The following is an 18,779-nucleotide window of genomic DNA, read 5'->3' as shown; positions in this document are numbered from 1 at the left end:
AGTGCAAGTAGGCCTTTGCACAGGTTGTTGCCATAGAAACGTCTTTGGTAGATGTCGATACTTGGTGTAGGTTGTTGCCTCGAATACCCCTCTGGTAGATGCTGGCTCTTGGTGCTGTATGTGTACTATGACCCTACCACCCAAAATAATTGTCTACCCTTCAATTGCCATCGACACCAAATGATGTTCAGTGCATGTGTCACCAACTCCAATCTTAGGCCAAACTCTGTACGATCTTGGACATGGAGTTGACTCTGTCTACACCTAGGCCTATCTAAAATTTGCCACACATGAACACTATGCTTGAGCCTCTTGAGTCCTGATCACTATCCATACCATTATTTTGGACTAGTTCCTTGTGACTTAGGCCTCTAGTAGGCTTCAAGGCCTGTTCCCCTAGCTATCAGATCCTATCTTGCTAGAACCACTAGGCTGGGACTAGCTTGCGATCCATGACATATGCACATGTCTCGACCACCATCAGGACATGTTGGCCCTTGGTCTCGACACATGGTTCAACCACCATCGACACATGCTGGCTTTTTATGTGGGCAGTTCCCTTAAACACCATCAGCACATGCTAGGCCACACACCATATGTAGGTATCCTGAGCCCAGGCCATGCATTATGTGCACCACAACTAGGTAGCATGAGGGTTTAGGCACATCATCATATTTTTTCCATGCCAATGCCATTTTTATAGCTTGTAAATTCATATAATGGCATCGTAAGCTTTCATGTGAAGTTTTATGGCAAGATGGTTCATTTTTTATTTTTCATGATTTTCAAAATTTTTTACGATTCGAGATTATTCTTTTAAATTTTTTTAGTAGGAGTTTTGGCCCCAATTTGGTATACGTAAATAAAGTGTTGAAGATTTTGTGGCCACTTGAAAAAAGCATCCCCATTTCAAACACTTAAATGGCTACTAGCTGTTAACCTATAAAAGCTCTTATGCTCTTTAAGAGGGTTTGAGTTACCAAGGTTCCTTAGGGATAAAGGGCCAATATAAGGGCCAAGGACTAGCACCTATTGCACATAATGTGCACACACCTCTAGGCCCCTGACCCCCAATCACTGGTACCCCCAATGTCACTGGTCTATTTCTTCGGTGATGGTGCCCCAAGCAAACAAAAGTGGCACCAATACATGCTCGAACCTAGCATGTACACCATGGCCCAGAATTGAACTTTGGCTAAGGCCTTAACCAACAACAGCTCGTGCTAGTGTCACAAACTGAAGCTCTAGGCTTATGTAGCTCTAGGACCCGGGCATGCACTCATTTGGTGTCCCAAATCGACTTAACGATCACGGTTCACACCCTTATGAGGTATTATCTACTTTGCCCCCCTTAGCCTCATGATTTTGTCCTATAAAAGGCACCTTAAAAGGAAGAGGTAGTGTGAACCCTTTTATAACCTAGTGACCTCCTTTTCATGTCTAATGTGGGATTGAAGTACCCTATTACTTTTTTTTGGAGCCCTTGGCATGACATTTTCTCCCACCTAACCTCGTGATGCCCTCGTTACAAGGGCTAGCCACACTACCTACCTCCTTTAAGGTGCTTGGCATGGGTTGAATGGTTTAGGGCCTGCTCTGATACCACTTGTCATGGGTTGAGACTCAAGCTCTATGCTCATACAGCTCTAAGACCCAAGCATGTACTCATCTAGTGTTTTGGATCAACCTAATGGCCATGGTTCACACCTTTGTGAGGTATTTTCTGTTTTGGCCCCCTTGGCATCACAATTTTGTCCTACGAAAGATGCCTCACAAGGAAGAGGAGGGGTGAACCCTTTTTTACCCTAGTGACCCTCTTTTTATGTTCGATGTCGGATTAGAGTACCCTGTCTACTCTTTCTTAAAGCATTTGGTGTGACACTATGCATGGTGCAGGTGTCATGAGCCGAGACTCAACCTTTAGGCCAGCGTAACTCCAAGACTCGAGCATGCAACCATCCAACATCCTAGATCAATCTACCTATCATAGTTTACACCCTTATGAGGTATTGTTCACCCTGGCCCCCTTGGCCATATAGTGTTATCTTACAAAAGGTGTTTCGTAAGGAAGAGGTGGTATGAACACTTTTATGCCCCAGTGACCCCTTTTTTATGTCTGATGTGGGATTGGAGTACCTTGTCTACTCCCCTTTAGAACACTGGTCATGATACAAGCACATGCCTTAACCATTATCGGCACAAGCTGGCATTTAGTATGGGCACTTACCTTAACCACCATCAACCTAAGCAAGCCCTTGGTATGGGCACTTGCCTCGACTACCATCAACATATGCAAGACCACCATCTGCACATATTGGCCTTTAATACGGGCACTTACCTGAACCACCGTTGGCACATCCTAGCTCTTGGTGTAGCCATATACCTCAATTAGCATCGACATAATCTGGACCTAGTGTAGGCATATGCCTCAATAACATCACTAGAAGATGGCCTTTGGTAAGGGCAGTTGCCTTGAACACCATCACCGTATGTTAGGCCTTGGTATGGGTATATATCTTAACCACCATCTGTACCAGTGGACCCTCGATGTGGGATATGGTTGTTTGAAAAGAATGTCCCTATTTCAAACACTTTAATGTCTACTACTAGCATATCTATAAAATCTATAATGCTAGCATGATAGGCTTATCATTGCATATATCCATAGGAACATCCCTAGAGCAAAATCTAGGTCATGCATGCCTTCTGGCATTTTATTCAATGACTGGTTCCTCCAATGACTCATAGGTGCTTATGGCCTCGATTGGTTGGCAGCATGTAAAAAAGTAGCTTAGCTGTGCTAACCTCAAGCCCATGCCTATGACTAATGCTGCCCTAAACCCCAGGCCAATTCCTTAAATTGGGCAATAGCTCCATAGGATGATGCAAGCAGAAATTGTGGTTGTGGGCTTGGCTTGGCCAAGCTTTCAGGTATTTGGTAGTCTCATGGTCCCTTCTCATTGATGACAAAAATGCCTTGGCCTAGCCAAGCCCATGCACGCAGCTGATACTGCCTATGACCTTAGGAGCAAGTCTCTATATCAAGCAATGTCCCCTTAGGGTGGTGACAGTTGAGTTTGCATGCGTGGTCTTGGCCAAACCAAGCATTGATGGTGTCATGCTTTGTTGCCTATTGGATGGTAGGGGCAGTCTCATGGCCCTTGCCTATGTTTTTCCCTTGTCAAGCCATTGTGTCATGGCCTTGTGCATCGTTTCCTCCACTTGCTCATCAAGTAATCGATTAAGTGCATTGTAGATCGGTATGCATGGATGCTGCCACTTGTATGCAATAGGCATATGAGTGGTGCTATGGTTACGTGTGTTGGCAAACTCCATGCTCGATGCATCGAACTATCAACCTGTCATCCTTTTCAATCTACCCTCTTTGGTCATCGTACCCCAGAGGTGCAATTGGGATCCTATATTTCAAACCTAAATTGATGGAAATGAACGTCTTGCCATCCCTTATCCGTCTTATGTCCTTAGGGGCTACGAGTCGACCTTAATCATGCCCTATGTTCCAAGTGTGCCACCCAAACTTTCGTGGCCATATTGGCTCATCGGTGTTAGATCATGCTCTTAGATGTAGAACATTTTGTAGGTGTAAGCTCTTAACCCTTGTTTGTTTAATGCCATGCATTTCACGTGCTTCACCCTTGTGATCCCTGTTGGCTCTCTTTTCTGCTCAATTGGTACATTAAGGCCCATGCGATGCCAATGTCTTGAAGGAATGTTACTTGGTTGATCTTGCTAGTAGTCATATGCTTGTCTCAAAGATTAAGCCATGCATGTGTAAGTATGAACTAATTCAGATTGTGAAACTATGAATGGCTCATTAAATCATTTATAGTTTGTTTCATGGTATCTACTACTCGAATAATTGTAGTAATTCTAGATCTAATACATACAACAAGCCCCAACTTCTGGAAATGATGCATTTATTAGGTAAAAGGTTGATGAGGGTTTTGCCCATTGCTCTAATGATTCATGATAACTTGATAGATTGCATGGCCTTTGTGCCAGTGATGTATCATTCAAATTTCTACCTTATCAACTTTTGATGGTAAGATAGTGGCCTACTATGGTGGTTATAGGTGATGTAGAATTAGGGTTTGATTCTAGAAAGGGAGCTTGAGAAATGGCTACCACATCTAAGGAAGGCAGTTGATGCACAAATTACCCAATCCTAACACAGAGAGGTAGTGACAATCTTGGCTTTATGAGTCTTACAATTGGACTGAGTACACTCTAAATCTTTTAACAAGGATCCATTGGAAGGCAAGTCTGGTGACAATAGCCGTGATAATTCTAGCTCCAATAGTATATATTTAAGTTGTTGTAGTTAAAAAGCTATTAGTTGGAACTAGGGTTGGGTCATCCAATCTATCTCATGGTGAGCACTAGTCTACTCATCCCTACTACTAACAATAAACTCCTAGCCTTAACTAGCCAGATCATTCCTCTGATGCTGTTACTTTGAGAAAATTAAAGTGCTCAAAGCAAGCCTATACCTGTATACATTAGCATGGGATAACATCATAGGATTTTGGTCCTATTGTGTTGGCCTTCAGGATCAGAGTAATGATTAATAGGGACAGTCAGGGGTATTCGTATTTCATAGTTAGAGGTGAAATTCTTCGATTCATGAAAGACAAACAACTATTAAAGCATTTGCCAAGGATGTTTTCATTAATCAAGAATGAAAGTTGTGGGCTTGAAGATGATCAGATACCATCCTAGTTTCAACCATAAATGATGCTGACCAGGGATCGACGGATGTTACTTTTAGGACTCTGCCAACACCTTATGAGAAATCAAAGTCTTTGGGTTCCAAAGGGAGTATGGTTACAAGGCTAAAACTTAAAGGAATTGATGGAAGGGCACCACCAGGAGTAGAGCCTATAGCTTAATTTGACTCAACACAGGGAAACTTACTAGGTCCAGACATAGTAAGGATTGACAAACTGAAAGCTTTTTGTTGATTCTATAGGTGATGGTGCATGGCTTTTCTTAGTTAGTGAAGCGATTTGTTTAGTTAATTACTTTAACAAATGAGAACTTAGCATGCTAACTAGCTATGTGGATGTGATCTTTTATGGCTAGCTTTTTATAGGGACTATGGCTGCTTAGGCCAAAGAAGTTTAAAGTAATAACAGGTCTGTGATGCCCTTAGATATTCTGGGTCACACGTGCACTACACTGATGTATTCAATGAGTCTGTAGCCTTAGCTAACAAGCCCGAGTAATTTTTGAAATTTCATTGTGATAGGGATAGATCATTACAATTGTTGGTTTCAATGAGGAATTCCTAGTAAGCACGAGTCATAGCTCATGTTGACTACATGCCTGCCCTTTATACACATTATCATTGCTCCTATCGATTGAATGGTCTAGTGAAGTATTTGGATCATGGCAATATGGATGGTTCACTACTCACGATGTCATGAGAAGTCCACTGAACCTTATCATTTAGAGGAAAGAGAAGTTGTAACAAGGTTTCCATAGGTGAACCTGTAGAAGGATCATTGTCAAAACCCACTCAATGAATGACCCGTAAACATGTTAATGAAACACCAAGGGGGTGAGGGTGCCTTTATGCATTGAGCCCCTTTCGACCCTGGGTAGGTGTGATAGTCACTTTGTTCTACCTCTTAGGTGGGTGAAATGATTGGCATCATTGCCCATAGCTAAATGACAGTCACTAATCATGCCAAAGGATCAAAATGAAAAAGAATGTATACATCGTTGCCATTCCATTCACAGTGTGTGTGTGGGCGGCATTGTGACTCTTTTTGTCATGAAAAACCAAAACAACTCTTGGCAATGGATATCTCATCTCTCGCATCAATGAAGAATGTAGCAAAAAGCATTACTTGGTGTGAATTGTAGAATCCTATGAACCATTGAGCCATTGAATGCAAGTTATGCCTTAAGCCATTAGGGTGGGGCCCTACCTACTTAGATGTCATGCATCGTCAGCCTTTGCAACCCCCCACCTATTAGGCTTTGGGTGAGTGAAGTGCAAGATGGCCTCTCATGATCTCGTCAGTCATGGTTGGCTCAAAATCAAGTTCCCAGCAATGATAGCACCATGATCGTTAGTGGTAAAGCTCCTAGCATGCCTCGTATCTAGTGACACACGATCATTGTTCATCCAAACCCTATCAGACCCTTCGTATCACTTGGTTGACGTTCGTATTGTGACCCCAGAGCAGGTGGGATTACCTGTTAAGTTTAAACATACCAATAAGCAAAGGAAAAAAACTTACGTGGATTCTCCTAGTAATGGCAAGCGAATCGAGAAGAGCCCGACTTAAGAATCAGGCACCTCTAGCATCTGAATTGTAATCTAAAGAAGCATCCTCAATGGTAGACTAGGCCTAAGTCCCATGGAAAAAGTCACCAGAGAGGGTGAGAGCCCCATTGTGCTTGGACCTTATCAAACCATAAGGCACTATCTGCAAATCAACTTGTTTCAAAATATAGCCCCAATCAAGTGGTAAATTCCATCTAAGGCTAAATACGAGCAAGAGATTGATAGCCAACAAGTACCATAAGGGAAAAATGAAAAGCACATTCAAAAAAACATTAAAGAGTGCTTGAAATTGTAGGGAGAAAAATGGATAGGGGCCAATGATGTACCCCAATCAGATGTGGAATGGTGAGAGTTGGTCCACCGATCAACTTGGGGCATAGACCTATGTGGGTCACGACAGTGGCCCATGATTGGGCTTTTGATATGCTTGTAGAAATGTCATCGCCATGATCATGGAATGCAGCAAATGCCATCTTAGTGTGCCCCAGCATCGTATTGCTCTTAGCATCAATCTGTGGTCTCCCCATCAACCCATCTTGAAACCTGAACCAAAGAGTCTAACATGTGTGCAAGTCAATGGGCTGAAAAACCCATAAGGCATAAAGAAGTTGATTAGTGGGATCTCTCACAGGTGAACTACTGACCAACCTTGATTTTCTAATAAGGCTTCGAGTGTGAGCATGGTCGTCGGGACCTGAAAGTTGGTGAACTATCCCTAAGTGGGGTAAAGCCAAAGGAAACTCTCGTGGAGGCTAGCAGCAATACTAACGTGCAAATCATTCATCTGACTTATGTATAAGGACAAAAGACTAATCGAACCATCTAGTAGCTAGTTCTCTCTGAAGTTTCCCTCAAGATAGCTAGAGCCCTTAGCAAGTTCTATCAAGTAAAGAAAATGATTAGAGGCATTAGGGGTGCAACACCCTTGACTTATTCTCAAACTTTAAATAGGTAGGATGGCATGGCTACTTCATTAAACTGTGCCATGAAATCAAGAACTCCAAGTGGGCCATTTTTGGTAAGCAAAACTAGTGATGTGGGATGAACCAAAAGCCAGGTTACAGTGCCCAACTATGTGCTAACCTAGAACCCACAAAGCTTATTGGTCGATTAAGACAGCAGGATGGTGTTCATGGAAGTCAAAATTTGCTAAGCGATGTGTAATAACTCACCTATAGAATCAACTAGGCCCAAAAATGGATGGCACTTAAGTGAATGACCTATACCCTATCATCAGGGCAAAAGCCAGGCCTCGATGAGTAGGAAGGCATGGTAATCACTGCAAAACCCATGGTATGAGCCTAGGTAGAGCAGCCATCAAAACAAACCTTGGTGGTAGTAGCAAATATTCAAATGAGAACTTTGAAGGCCAAAAAGGGGAAATATTCCCTGTGAACGACACTTGGACATAGAGCAAGCTTAGAAAGGGAATTAGGGTAAAATTCCTAAACTAGGATGCGATGATTGACGACAATGTTAGAGCATCCGAAGATGTCATTAAGGGCATTGGAAAGAGTTGTCTTTTCTCTTTAATGGCTTGCCTACCCTAGAAATAGCTCAATCAGAGGTAGGGTCCAACAACTAGAAAAGCACTACATGTCACGTGGTGTTTAGTATGCCCCCAATGGCTCTTAAAAATCCAAAAGACCAAGTGCCAAGCATACTCATGACCTCATCAGGTCTCCAAGGTGAATAGCCTCTGCTCCATGGAATAATGTAGACAGGGGAAGTTGGTAAAATGGATCCATAACCTAGGGAAAAGGATTGGCTATGAGGGTTGGGCAAAGGGGTCCCAGTCTTAAACCCATCAACTATTTTTGCACTACTCGAGCTATTCCCATGGTAAAAGTAAGTCACTACGTGCCAACCAAGGGATGGACTAGGAATGGCTCCCTCGAGGGCCTTCCCCAGGCAACAAACAGTCAGTTTAAAACTGGTATAAACAAGGGAAATCTAACAGTTTAATTAAAATAAAGCAATACGATGATCCCTACGGATGCTTACACAATGTGATTTCTACCCAATGCTCTGAATGTCAAAGTGAGGAAATACAACCGAGCACAGGTAAATGGCAAGAGTAACTATGACTCTCTTAAGGTAGCCATATGCCTTGTCATCTAATTAGTGACTTGCATGAATGGATTAACAAGATTCCCACTATCTCTGTCTACTATCCAACAAAAGCATAGCCAAAAGAATAGGCTTGGCAGAATCAGCATGGAAATAAGACCTTATTGAGCTTGACTCTAGTATGAATTTGTGAAATGACTTGAGAGGTGTAGGATAAGTGGGAGCTTAGGCAAAATTGAAATGCCACTACTTTTAACATTATTTTACTTATTCCATGAATCAGAGGTAAGGCATGACCCCTTCTTTCAGACCCAAGGCTAGCCTCGGTTGGTCAATCCAAGTGAAAGACATTGTCAGGTAGGGGGTTTGGCTGGGGTGGCACATCTATTAAAAGATAACATAGGTGTCCTAAGATGAGCTTAACGAAAATAGAAATCTCATGTGTAACAGAAGGGTAAAAGCTCGTTTGAATTTGATTTCCAGTATGAATACAAACCATGAAAGCATGGCCTATTAATCTTTTAAACCTTTGGAATTTGAAGCTAAAGGGTTCAAAAAAGCTATAACAAAAATAACTGGCTTATGGTAGCTAAGCTTTCATAGTGATGTTGCTTTTTGATCCTTCAATGTCATCTCTTCCTATAATTAAGAAGTAGAATCACCAAATGTTGGATTGTTCACCTACCAATAGGGAACGTTAGCTAGGTTTAGACTGTCATGAGACAGGTTAGTTTTACTCGACTAATGGCAGCATCGCAATAATAATTCAACCTAGTACAAGAGGAACAATTAATTCGCACAATTGATAATTGCACTTGGTTGAAAAGCCATGGGCACGAAGCTACTACATGCTAGATTATGAATAAACACCTCTAAGTTAGAATTCAAGTTAGAAGCAATGTACATGCATGCCATCCAATTGTTAACTTGCAATAGGGGCCCATGGCCCATAAGGGCACGTGCCGTAGGTGCAACCCCGACAGCAGACAAGTAGCGCATGCCTCTTTTGACCTTAATTCCCACCAAGTGGTAGGTAGAATTATTTGTAGATGACTTAAATACACAATGAGGTATTGTGAGTGGCAAAGTGGCCTTGTTGCCTTGATCCACTGAGATTCAGCCCTTATCACTTTGATTCATCCCTCTTCTCTCCATACCCACCAAAGCCCCGCTCACTTCATTTTTTTTACACTGCACCCCTCTGGGGTTAGGGATGAATGGTGTTCTTTGTTGCAATCGATTCACCCGGGTGATGACATCTATCCCTCAAGATCCAAGTAAATGACAATCGAATGCCCTTAGTATTCATTATAGGGTTGAGCTCACCCTCGATGTAGGCACTTACCTCAAACTCCTGCCCTCACATGCTGGCCCCTGGTGTAAATGGGTTGTTGCCTCGAACACCATCGCTAGATGCTAGCCTGTTGTTGCCTCAGACACCATCAGCAGATGTTAGCCTTATGGTACAGGCATAATGATGCCTCAGACACTATCACTAGATGCCAACACTTGGTGTAGGTATGTGCCTCGACCATCATTTATGTAAATAAGCCCTTGGCATGGGTTATTGCCTTGGACACCTCTTTGCAGATGTTGGCACTTTATATGGGTTTTTACCTTAGACACATCCTTGGTAGATATTGACACTTGGTGTGGCATGTGTACCATTACCCTCCTACCCAAGGCACTTGTCTGCCCCTCTATTGCCATTAGCACCAAATGATGCTCAGTGCATGTGTGGACTCTGGTCTAATCCCAAACTTTGTGTGGCCTGGATAAGGAATTAACTTCATTTGCCTAAGTTAGCCTATAAAACTCAGGTGCTCAGCATATTCTAGCCTATCAGACATTGTCCTATAGTACTGAGCCTTCTAGAAGCCCACAAATTTAACCTAAACCATAACTATGTTTAGGCATGCCCACACCTAGGTCTGTCCATGCACCTATGCCTCGATCATTAGTGCTTGTACCTCAATCCAATTGTGCCCTCATGCATTGCTCACCAGTGCCCATACTTGGGCTTGGCTTAATTTTGTCAAACTTGAACACCATGCCTGAGAATTTGGAGTATTGATCACTACCTATCCCATTGTTTTAGGCTAGTTCCCTACAACTCAACCTTGAGCAGGCCTCAAGGCTTGGTCTTTCCAGTTGTCGAACCTTGTCCTACAAGAACCTCTAAGCATGGACTAGCTTGTAGATTGTGACACATACACATGCCTCGACCACCATTGAGACATGTTGGCCTTGATCTTGGCACATGCTTCGACCACCATTGGCATATGTTGGCCCTTTGTGCAGGTAGTTCCCTCTAACATCACTAGCACATCTAGGCTACGTACCATGTGTGGGTATACTAAGCTCGGGCTATGTACAATGCACACCATGACTATGTAGTGGGTGGGTTTAGGCACATCTTCTTATTTTTACCATGCCAATGCCATTTTTACGGCTTGTAAATTCATATAAAAGCTCACTAGCACCTGCACCTGGGCTTCGCTCAATTTTGCTAAACATAAACACCATGCCTGAGCCTCTTGAGTCCTAATCACTAGCCATACCACTATTTCAAGAGTTCCCTATGACCAGGGCCTCAAATAGGCCTCAAGGCCTAGTCTTCTAGCTGTTGGAACCTATCTTACTAGAACCCTTAAGCGTGGTCTAGTTTGTAGATTATGACACAAGTACATGCCTTGACCACTATCATGACATATTGGCCCTTGGTCTCGGCACATGCTAGCCCTTTGTGTGGGTAGCTCCCTTAAACACCTTCGACACATGCTAGGGCATACACTAGCATGGTATATTAGGCTTGAGCCATGCAGTTATCGCACCATGACAGGTAGTGGGTAGGTTTAGGTACATCTTCATATTTTTGCCTTAATGCAATCTTTATGGCTTGTAAATTCATATAAGTGCTCACCAGCACCCGCACCTAGGCTTGGTTCAATTCTACTGATGATGAACACTATGCTTGAGCCTCTTGAATCTTGATAACTGCCCATACCACTTTTCTAGGCTACGTCCCCATAACCTAGACGTCCAATAGGCCTAAAGGCCGGTCCCCCTGGTTGTTACCCTATCTCACTAGAACTCATGGGTGTGGACCAGCTTACAGACTGTGACACATATGTATGCCTTGACCATCGTCGGGATGTATTGGCCACTGGTCTTGACACAACTTTTGGCCGCCATTGGCACATGCTGGCCCTTTATGTATGCAGTTCCCTTAAACATTAGCGGCATATGCTGGGGTGCTCATAAAGCATAGAATTTTTAGCTCAGTTCACGTATCATGCACACCACAATCGGGCAGTGGGTGGGTTCAAGCACATCTTTATATTTCTACTATGCCAATGCCATTTTCAAGGCTTGTAAATTCATATAAGCACTCACCAGTGCCTGCACCTTGGCTTGTCTCAATTTTGCCAAACTTGAACACCATGCCTAAACCTCTTAAATTTCTATCATTAGCTATACCATTGTTTTGCACAAGTTCCCCATGACTTCAGCTTCTAGTAGGCCTCAAGGCCTAGTCCCCCTAGTTATCAGAACCTATACTACTAGAACCCTTGGGCCTGGACTAGCTTGCATTTTATGACACATGCACATGCCTCGACCACCATTTGGACATGTTGTCCCTTTATCTTGGCACATACTTCAACAACCATCGGCACATGCTAGCACTTTGTGTGGGCAATTCCTTCGAACACCATCGGTACATGTTGGGCCACACATCGCTCATGGGTATCCTAAGCACAAGTTGCACACCATGTGCACCATGATTGGGTAATAGGTGGGTTCAAGCACATCTTCATATTTTTATTCTGCCAATGCTATTTTTATGGCTTGTATATTCATATAATGGTCCCCTAAGCCTTCATGAGAAGTTTTGACGGCAAGATGACTCATTTTTTTTCATGATTTTTGAAATGTTTTACAGTTTAAAATTTTTTAAATATTTTTAGAAGCAGTTTTGGGCCCAAATTTGGTATATGTGATCCTTGTATTTTTTTAACATCCACAAAAAAAAATTTAGCTAAAAAATTGAAGTGTAGAAGATATTGTGAACATTTGAAAAAAAACGTCCCCATGTCAAACACTTGAACAGCTACTAGTTGCAGACTTGTAAAAGCTCTTATTTTCATTAAGGGGGTATGAGTTGTTGAGGTTCCTTTAGAGATAAGGGGCCAATATAAGGACCAAGGACCAGCACCAATCACACATCTTATGCACACACCCCTCGGCCCCCCACACTTAATCGTCAATACCCCTGATGTTGTCGGTTAGGTTCTCCGACTGATGCTTCGACGATGGTGCCCTTGACAAAAAAATACAGCACTAGCATGTGCCCAAGCCCAGCATGTGCATTGTGGCCCAAAATCAAACTTTGGCCAAGGCCTCAACCATCAATAGCCCATGCTAGCACATGGTGCGAGCACATGCCTCAACCATCATTGACAGAAGCTGGCCTTTGGTATGGGCACTTGTCTCGATCACTATTGGCACAAGCTGGCCTTTGGTACGAGTGTCACAAGCTTTAACCTAAGACTCAGAATCTGTGTGACCTTAGGCTTTGAATCACCTCCTTTTATCCTAAGTCAACCTAATACGCAAGCATGCAGGCACTGTTACAATCCCAATCAACTCAAACTTACCTAGTCTACTGACCAAATCCATTTGAACACCAATACCATTAGCTTACTCAATTCAATTGGTCCTCTGACCTACACAACTCAAGGCATTGTCAATTGGCCAATACTTAGTTGCTTGGTTCACTGAACACTGTCATGGTTTGCTAACCACCACATCTTATAAGGCCTTCTTTCTCACCCAACACAAGCACAGTCCACTGATCGACACAATCTCGTGATCCATTGATCACTAAAACTCATGGTCCATTGCCCATCACAAACTTAAGGTTTCAATCTTTAGCCAACTTAGACTCATTTGCCTTTGCCATATGGCTCCACGTTTGGACCTTAAATACTTAGCTTGTACCTCTACTAGGGCACCTGCACCACACAACAAGTGCACATGTTAGTAACTAATCTCAATAAGCTCAACTCAAGTCCTTCAAGATAAGACTCTTTTGGTCTACATGGCCTCACACAACACTATTTCATGGTGTATGCCCCTTTCAAACCATAGTTTCCACATGATTTTTCCCACTATAAAGGCATCACTTGCCTACATTCATCAACACCTTTTGCTAGGTGAGGCTAGACTCTTATGCCCTTTTGGTTGGCATCTAAAAGTCAACTCGAAAGGTTTCCACCTAAGCCAATTTTTATCATGTATCACCTTAATGGCTCATTCTCGAGCCCACATAGCCATGATATCACTTTTCAATCTCTATAGCTTTCTTTGAGCTTATCACTACCTTAATTTCTCAATATCATGCCCACACTTGGGGCCATGTTAGTCCCATCTCCATGCCAAACTAGGCTTTGATTCCATGTGTTATGGGTCGTGCATTCCTTAAACTAAAACCAATGTTCGTGTGACATTAAGACTACTTTTAGTCGAGGTCAACCTTTTGTCGAGTTATTTCTCCATGGACAGGTCATTTTTTATCCCTCAAGCCATATGCTCATGAGCCCTTCTTGGCTTGAACCTTGTAGGGTCACATGCAACATTCTCAATTTTGGTGGGGTGAGAACCCAACTCTTATCATCATAACCAACCTACGATTCTTAAGGTGGCCTTAAGCACCTATCTCTATCAGTAGGCATCAAGGTCTCAGGCATTAACCCGCCTAGCTTATAAGGAAGCACAACCCTAGTTCTCATGATATTTTTTATTTCTAGCATGGTGAGAACCTAACACGATGCCCACCTAGATCATTTGCAAGTTTTCATGCCTAGAACCTAAAGGCATAACATAGATGTTGGTCCGCAGCCTATTTGGAGCTAGACTAGGCTCGTCTTATCCCATGAAACTCATATCTAAAGGCCTCAGGACTTAGCCTCATTCTAGGCTAACTGCATGCATGATGGAGACCTTACATCATGCCTATCCCACCTTATATAACTTGAGTGTCCTTCTCTAGGCATAGCACACCTTCATCAAATTACCATAAGGGTTTAGAGTGTGCCTCCCTACTAACTTACTCATCCCTCAAGCTTAATGGTGCCTTTCCAACATAAACACCATCTCATGATCCTTGGTTACTCATCAATATGGCTCAAGGAGAGGAAATTGAGGGGCATAGTGAATGCTAGCATCTAACCCTATGGTTTAATGCAATGGTATGATACGTGGCATACCGGCCCCGACTGTCATTGGGTTTACCTTGACCCAAGGAGACATCATGCCACAGTCTTAACTTGATGATGCTTACCTACCTAGACATCACATGTGCCTAGGAGTAGCTAACTTTAGACTAGTAAAGGCCTTTCTACCTATTAACCGAGGTGGTGGTGGAGAGCTAACACTAGCCATCCCCTTGTAAAGAGAGTAAGAGATTTTCCAACCATCTTATTAGAAGCCGTAAGACTATCTAAAATAGGGGCACTTTTCTTCCCAGCAATTTCAAGGCCTTTTTTTAGCCAACTTAGGGCCAAGTGACCTTCTTCTTGGTCACCATGATTCCCAGATTCTACTCATTGCTTCACCAACCTACTCAAGGATGCATGCATATGGCTTTGATTGATAGCACTCGATTGGTTACTAGGCTCTAAGGTGCCCATACACTAGCTTGCACTTGTCTGCCCATCTTGTAACTAGGGTACACACTACCTACACACTCTATCAACATCATGTTTCTTTGCTCATACTACACATGCACAATTTTAGGACCACTATTCCAACCACAAGGCCTCAACAATTACTCAGTTAAGGGTCAATCATAGTGGGATCGAGGCATACCAAGGCTTGACAATGACACTCAACTCATGCATTTGCTAGAGTCATATTTTTTAAACTAGGGCACCATCATTGGAGCATCATTGAAGCATCACCAAAGAACCTGACTGGTAGTATTAGGGGTTTTGGTGATTGGTGTAGGGGGACCAGGGGATGTGCGTACATGATGTATGATAGGTGCTGGTTTTTAGCCCTTATATTGGCCTTTATCCCCTAAGGAACCTCAACAACTCACACCCCCTTAAAAAGCATAAGAGCTTTTACAGGTTCGTAGCCAGTAGCTATTCAAGTGTTGGAAATAGGGATGCTTTTTTGAAATGGCCACAAAATCTTCTACACTTCAATTTTTTAGTTAAATTTTTTTATGGATGCCAACAAAAATACAAAGATCACGTCTACCAAATTTAGGGCTAAAACTCCTTCTAAAAAAGTTTCAAAAAATCCTAAACCATAAAAAATTTTAAAAATCATGAATAATAAAAAATGAGTCATCTTGCATGAAACTTCACATGAAGGCTTAGGGGATTGTTATATGAATTTACAAGCCATAAAAATGGCATTGGCATGGTAGAAATATGATGATATGCCTGAACCCACCTACTACCCTATCATGGTGTGCACGGTGCATAGCTCAAGCCCAAGATACCCATGTGTGGTGTGCGACCTAGCATGTGCTGATGGTGTTCAAGGGAACTACCCATACCAAGGGCTAGCATGTTCTAATGGTGGTTGAAGCATGTGCCAAGACCAAGCACCAACATGTCCCAATGGTGGTCAATGCATATACATGTGTCATAGCTTGTAAGCTAATCTAAGCCTAGGGGTTCTCTCTTAAGGGGTAGTTCTAGTTCTAACAAGACAAAGTTGAGGCATGTGTATATGTCACAACCTGTAAGTTGATCCAAGCTTAAGGGTTCTTTTCAAGTCAATGAGTAGCTTTAGTTCTAGTAGGACAAAGTCTGACAGCTAAAGAAACTAGACCTTAAAGAATACTAGAGATCTAGATCATGGGGAACATGTCCAAAATAGTGGTATAAGCAATGATCAAGACTCTAGAGGCTCAGACTCAGTATTTACGTTCGATATCATTAAGCCAAGTTAAAGTGCAAGTGCGAGTGAGCATTATATGAATTTAAAAGCATTAAAAATGGCATTGGCATGATAGAAATGTGAAGATGTGCTTAAACCCACCTATTACCCGATTATGGTATGCATGGTGAGTAGATTAAGCCTAAAATACTATGCTTGGTGCATATCCTAACATGTGTAGATGGTGTTTGAGGGAATTGGCCACACAAAAGGCCAGCATGTCCCGATGGTGGTTGAAGCATGTGCCAAGACCAAGGGCCTACATATCCCGATGGTGGTTGGGGCATGTACATTTGTCACTATCTACAAGTTGGTTTAGGCCCAGAGGTTCTCTTGGAGTCAATGAGTAGTTCTAGTTCTAGTAGGATAAAGTCTGATAGCTAGGGGGACCAGGCCTTAAGACTTACTAGAGGTCCAAGTCACGAGGAACTAGCCCAAAATAGTGGTACAGGTAGTGATCAAGACACTAGTGACTCTAGCATATTGTTTAGGTTCAATAAAATTGAGCCAGGCCTTGGTGCAGGTGCTAGTGAGTGTTATATGAATTTACATGCCATAAAAATGGCTTTGGCATGGTAAAAATATAAAGATGTGCCTAAACCCACCTATTGCTTTGTCATGGTACACATGGTTCATGGCTCAAGCCTAGGATACCCATGCTTGGTGCAAGGCCCAACATATACCGAAGGTGTTTGAGGGATCTACCTGCACAAAGGGCTAGCACGTGCAAATAGTGGTTAAAACATGTGCCAAGACCAAAGGCCAACATGTTTCAGTGGTGGTCGAGGCAAGTACATGCATTACAATCTACAAGCTGGTCTAGGTTTAAGGGTTCTTTTTGAGTCAAGGAACAGTTCTAGCTCTAGTGTGAAAGGGTCTGATAGCTAGGGAAACTAGGCCTTGAGGTGTACTGGAGGCCTAGGTCATGGAAAACTATCCCAAAATAGTGGTATGGGTAGAGATCAAGGCTCTAAAGGTTTAAGCACGATGTTCATGTTTGGTAAAATTGAGCCAAGCCTCGATGTAGGTGCTGGTGAGCGCTTATATGAATTTACAAGGCATAAAAATGGATTGGCATGGTAGAAATATGAAGATGTGCTTGAACCCACCTATTGCCCAGTCGTGGTGACCATGGCGCACAGCTTAGGCCTAGGATACCCACATGTGGTGTGTGGCCTAGCATGTGCTGATGGTGTTTGAGGGAAGCACCTGCACAATGGGCTAACATGTACCAGTGGTGGTCGAGATATGTGCATGTGTCACAATCTACAAGTTGGTTTAGGCTCAGGGGTTCTCCCAAGTCAGTAAGCAATTCTAGTTCAAGTGGCATAGGGTCCGACTACTAGAGAGACTAGGCCTTAGGGCCTACTGATGGCCCAGGTCATGGGCAACTAGCCCAGAATAGTGGTATGGACTATGATCAAGACTCTTGAGACTCAGGCACTATGTTAAAGTTTGATAGAATTGAGCCAGTCCCAAGAGCGGGCACTAGCAAGCAATGTGCAAGCACACAGTCAGACCTAGGTGTTGGCATTCATAATTAAGGTATGAGTGCATGGTCAGACCTAGGTGAAAGCATGCCTAGACACAATCCTAGAAGGATCAAATTTGTGGGCTTTTGAAAGGCACAGTACTGTAACATAATCTGTGACAAGCTAGAATTATGTTGAGTACTTGAGTTTCATAGGTTGACTTAGATAGAGTCAATTCCCTATCAAAGGTCATATGAAGTTTGGCTTAAGATCAAAGGTTGTGACACATGCACTGAGCATCATTTGGTGTTAATGGCAATCAAGGGGTAGACAAATGCCTTGGGTGGAAGGGTCATGATACAAATGCTAGACTAAGCGTCAATGTCATGGGTCAAGAGCTTAAACCTAGCTTTGTGCCTAAGTCAGCCTTTAAACTAAATTTGTGCCATTGACTACCCAACTATGTTGTGTAGTTATTCTATAACTCGACTAGCCTTTAAGGTTTAGGTAAAGGCTAAGAAAGAAATGGTTAAGACAAGAGTAGTTTATTTACTTGTTGAGGTATGTACATTTGCTCTTAGAACATAGTCCCTATGTGTTCTCTATAAAGGCTCTCAAGGCTTAAGTTCGTAATGCTTTACACTCTTGCTTCTTTTACTTGTTGTCACTTGTTGCTTATGTACAAATAAGGGGAAGGCTCTGCTACTTATACTTGAGCCCCTTTGGTACTTGTCATTATAATGAATCTAAGTGTATGGCCATTAAGGCCCTTTTGGATGGTTTTAGGGTGCCCAAGCTTTAATAAGGTCAATTAAGACCTCTCAAGATTTTTGCTAGTTTTAGGCTCCCTATCGAGCCCCAAGTATAAAAGAGTTCGAGCACTTCAACTGAGTGCTCATGCCTAGTGGGTTCTAGAGCCTTCTCTATTTGGGTACCACTCTACCCATAGCTAGGGTCTTTTAGAG

The 18,779-nt window shown here is 42.7% G+C and overlaps 1 non-coding gene and 2 pseudogenes across 1 annotated transcript; all 3 read left to right on the top strand.

Annotated features, from left to right (window-relative positions):
* Positions 1-3,734: 3,734 nt before the first annotated feature.
* LOC149516101 (18S ribosomal RNA) lies at positions 3,735-5,528 on the top strand (annotated as a pseudogene).
* A 284-nt stretch (positions 5,529-5,812) lies between these two features.
* LOC149516100 (5.8S ribosomal RNA) lies at positions 5,813-5,968 on the top strand (annotated as a pseudogene).
* A 233-nt stretch (positions 5,969-6,201) lies between these two features.
* LOC149516099 (25S ribosomal RNA) lies at positions 6,202-9,526 on the top strand. Its single transcript, XR_016346721.1, has one exon. It is a non-coding gene; the product is annotated as a 25S ribosomal RNA (ribosomal RNA).
* The last annotated feature ends 9,253 nt before the right edge of the window (positions 9,527-18,779 follow it).

Source organism: Durio zibethinus, chromosome 11 (genome assembly GCF_047325235.1).
Source record: "Durio zibethinus cultivar Kanyao isolate XHJ-2024 chromosome 11, ASM4732523v1, whole genome shotgun sequence".
In the NCBI taxonomy this organism is placed as follows: domain Eukaryota; kingdom Viridiplantae; phylum Streptophyta; class Magnoliopsida; order Malvales; family Malvaceae; genus Durio; species Durio zibethinus.
Note: the sequence above shows the minus strand (reverse complement) of the source record. Positions and strands in the feature narration are given on the sequence as shown.